The following is a 4,897-nucleotide window of genomic DNA, read 5'->3' on the forward strand; positions in this document are numbered from 1 at the left end:
TAGTGTAATTAGAATCAGTGTGTAGTATGTGTACAAGAGAATTTGGATTTTACTAGAAAATGTAGGTCCCCCTTTTATGCTACTTTTGAATTATGTATTTATGTTTATAATATTCTCTCTTTTTCTTAAAACAAAAGTTTTAATTTGTTATTTTGTGATGTTCTAATTATTGTTTCTGTAAAAAAAATCTTTTAATTTATATCATAATTTTATGATAAAAATAATTTTAATTTTTTTTATTTTAATATTTTAATAATATTTATAGTCCTCACGTATTTTCCACTAACTTCATTTTAATATTTTTATATTCTTTATATCCCCTCGTGTTTTTCACTAACTTTTTAAAAACATTTTAATATTAGATTTGATTCGAAAGTTGCTGCCATTTTCATTGTCTCACCATCTTTCTTTAATGAAATAAATAAAATGTATACCTTATGTTATTTTTAACCTTATTTATTTCTATCTATGAAAGAAAAAATTTTAATAAATGTGTAACTTATTTATTTTTAATCTTATTTATTTCATTCTATCCAAGAAAAAATTTATAGTTGATTAGTTTTATAAATATATTCAATTTATTTAGTTTATAAAGATGGTAAATTTACGGAATATAATAAATTCAAATCAATAATTTATCTAATACTCCCTCCTATTCATAGATAATGGGATATTTAGTATTTTGACACTATTCACTTATTACTCTTGATTTGTATTTTGATCTTAAGTGAGATCTTGTTTAATTCGTCTCAACGCAAAGATTATTAATATCAACTTTTTATAATATTTTGTTATGTTTAATAAGAAATATTAAACATTGAATAAGTGCATTAGATAGTGTGAAAAAGCTAATATCACATTATCTGTGAATAGGGGGAATATAACTTAATCTAAACCATAATTATTTAGTTGATTCTGTTTTTATAAAATGTTAAATAGACTAAATTTAATTAACCTTTATAATAGCTAAAAATAACAAGTTGATTAATTTTACTTGTTAGGTAAGTCAATATTAACCAATAAAATCATTCAATGTTGTAAAGCTCCATAAAAATGAATTTTTCAGTTATTCAATAAAAAAAATTATTTTTAAAAATCTTGTGAACATTTATCATGAAAGCTGTGGGGACAAGATTTTTGAATGGAGTCAGTATCAAAATTGTGCTTTTAGCAGTTGTCTTGGAGTATTAGTTTCTGTTGGAGACGGAGTTAGATTGACGTTCTCATCCTTTATAAAATAAAATTTATTGAATGAATATTAATGTGAGGTTATAACTGCAAATATACTGTTTACGGTTTACGGAATGTTTTTATTCTTTTTCTTCACCAAGTTCTAAGCAAATGGCAGATGTTTGTCCGGTTTTTACTCTTGTTTAAAGTTAATCACCAACAAAATGATTAGTTGAAAATTTATTTTTAAATAAACATTTATTTGATCCATCTTTAAAACTTCTTTCTGACCAAATAATTAAAAATTGATAATAAAAAATAACTAAATTTATTTTCAGCAATTATAAATTTAATTTAAAATAATTAATAATTTAGCTTTTCTTTTATAAATGATTTATAATATAAAGCAAATATTTAATTTAGCACAACCAATTTAAAATGCGCATTACTAAAGTTCGTCACCCTTTTCATTTTATCGCCACCCTCCTAAGAAAATTACGACTTTGCCCCTAGACTTTTAAAAATTACAAAATTGCCATTGTACTTAAAACATGTTTATCAATTGTAAATCGCACTTAATAACAATATTATCACTTAATAACAATATTATCGAAACTCTTTATATATTGAATTTTCAAAGACGTTCTTGTAGTATATACGAATTCAAAGATGGTACTATCTCTCTAAAACTCTTTAAAAACACTACGTTAAGTTAAATAAGCTAGAACTCAACATCGAACAACAATGGCATATCAAAACGAGAATGATAATGATTCGGTAAGTAATTAATTGATTCGTATTTTTATAAAAAAATAAAAAAATTTGTTCATACCAGTCGCACTTTTTGTGCGACTGGTATGAACAATTTTTTTATTTTTTTTTATTTTTTAAATCTCGAATGAATTTGTTTTGTTTATTAATTTATTTTTTTAGTAATTGTTATTTAATAAATGTTATAATACATTATATTATGATAATTTTTTTGTAAGTAGTATTTTTGAATTTAAATTAAAAAATAATAATAATAATAATTGTTCATACCAGTCGCACAAAATTTTTTATTTTTCTATTTTTTAAATCTCGATTGAATTTGTTTTGTTTATTAATTTATTTTTTTAGTGATTGTTATTTAATAAAAATTGTAATACATTATATTATCTTAATTTTTTTTAGTAGTATTTTTGAATGTAAAAAAAAATTAAAAAAGGAAAAAAAAAATTTAATACCAGTCGCACAAAAAGTGCGACTGGACCTAGGCTGAGTCGCACTTTTTGTGTGACTGGTATTATTTTTTTTTCTTAATTTTTTTTTTTTTTTGATGAGCTTCGAATTTTTATTTTTTTAATTAAATTATTTTATAAGTTATTGTTATTTCGTAAATGTTGTATATATTGTTTTACTTTAATGTATTATTATATTATGATAATGTTATTATAATAATTAAATTTAAATTGGAGGGATTAATTTATTTAAATGTTTAACTATTTTTTTGAAAACTTATTTCTTCTTATTTGTTATAAGTATTTTTGAAGTTATTATTATTTATTAAATATTAAAGTAAAAGATTTTATTTACTCATATACTTTAATATATTATTATATTACGATAATGTTATTATAATTATTGTTTGCAGGACTTTGAAAACTTAGGGGATGATTTAGATTATTCTGATAGATTTGTTACCGATAGAAAATTTGATTTTGTAGATGATTTACATGTTTGGGCTGATGAGATAGCACTAACAATTGGTTTTCAGTTTACACGTGCTTCATATAAACAAATGGAAGGACGTTCTAGAATGAGTTTGTACTTAATATGTCACCGATACGGTAATATAAGGGGTGATTTGCATAACTTAGACAATGCTGCCCGACCTGGTTCCAAAAGTAGGGCTTGTGGTTGTAAATTTATGATTATAGGAAGTAGTCTTAAACCAGGGGAAAGACCTTGGAAGATTAGAGTGTTTCCTGGTGAAAAAGGAAGACATAACCACCCGTTCTTCATGTACAGAGATGGTCAAATAAGAGTAAATAGAATGAATGTCGATATTAGGCAGCACATACGAGATCTCAGTGCAACTGACATGCAACCAGCGTTTATAATGAACTCAATTAGAAGGAATTTTCCTGGTTTTTTTTGCTAGTATGAATCAAATTTACAATGTAAGACAATCAATAAGGAGAGAAGAGATGGAAGGCAGGACTCCTCTTCAACACTGTCTATATATGGCCACGGAGCATAATTATGTAGTCTGGACAGACTTGGATGGTGAGGGGCAGTTGAGTAGATTATTGATTGCGAATCCAACATCTATCCAGATGATGCGTTCGTAATCAGTATCATCGTCAACTGAGTCGACCGTATGACTATGCAAGCTACTCTGGCGGCCAAATTGACCACGCACATGGTCTAGGGTAGTTATGGCCTGTTCTTGCCTGTTCTTGCCTTGCAGATCCCGTAACACCCCTCTCATGGGATCCCCTCTCAGTAAGGTCGGCCTAGAGCTATTGCCGCTCAATAACCCTCTAAAAAATCCTTTTCCTTTTCCTTGATTACTAGCCATTTACTACAAGTTTCATATTTTAATTATTATTAATAAAAAGTTATAATCATAAAAATTAAATTAAGTAATATTTATTTTAATTACACTTACAACATTAATTAAATAAAAGTTTAAGTTAATTTATTAAAAACACTTAAAATCATATAAATTATATACAACCAAAATAATTCACAACTACAAACAAATCAACATTTTAAATATTCATAAATATTCCAAATCAACAACTAAAATTTAATAAATTGAATAAACAAAATAAATTAATTGGAAATTAAAAAAATAAAAAAGAAATAAAAACAATAAAAAAATTATAAAATAAATAAAAAAAAAATAAAAAACAATTTTTTTCGTACGAAAAAAAAAAAATTTAAAATCCAGTCGCATAAAAACTACGACTGAATTTAAATTTTATTTTATTTTTTTTTCTCAAATTCATATTAAATACCACTACTTACAATAACATTATCAAAATATAATGCATAACAACATATATTAAATAACAATAACTTATAAATTAAATTAATTAAACACAACAATTTGATACGACATTTTAAAAAATAAAAAAAATAAAAAAATTCAAACCAATCGCACAAAAAGTGCGACTGTACCTAGGTACGATCGCACTTTTTGTGCGACTGGTTTGAACTTTTTTTTTTTTAATATTTCGTATTTAAATTTCGAAAATACCAATTATAAAAAAATTATCATAGTATAATGTATTACAACATTTATTAAATAACAATTACTAAAAAAATAAATTAATTACACATAACAATTCATTCGAAATTTAAAACAAAAAAAAAAAAAATAGGGCGACTGTGTCGCACTTTTTGTGCGACTGGTATGAACATCTTATTTAATTTTTTTTTTTAAAAAAAATTTCAAAAGAATTTTTTTGAAATTACCTCGGATCTTGTTAACGACTTCGATTCCAAAACTTTAGCACCGATGAATTTTATGTGAAGATTTAGAGTTTTTGGAAGTGATAGGAGAGTTATTGAGTGAATTTGAAGTGTGTTATAGAGGTTTTAAGTGCAGTGGTAATTTTGTAATTTTTTTAATTTTAGGGACAAATTCCTAATTTTATTAGGAGTGGCGATAAAATAAAAAGGGTGGCGAACTTTAAGAACATATATATTCTTTAAAACCCATAGTTATTAGCCAATT

This window comes from Amaranthus tricolor, chromosome 7 (assembly GCF_026212465.1).
Source record: "Amaranthus tricolor cultivar Red isolate AtriRed21 chromosome 7, ASM2621246v1, whole genome shotgun sequence".
Classification (NCBI taxonomy): domain Eukaryota; kingdom Viridiplantae; phylum Streptophyta; class Magnoliopsida; order Caryophyllales; family Amaranthaceae; genus Amaranthus; species Amaranthus tricolor.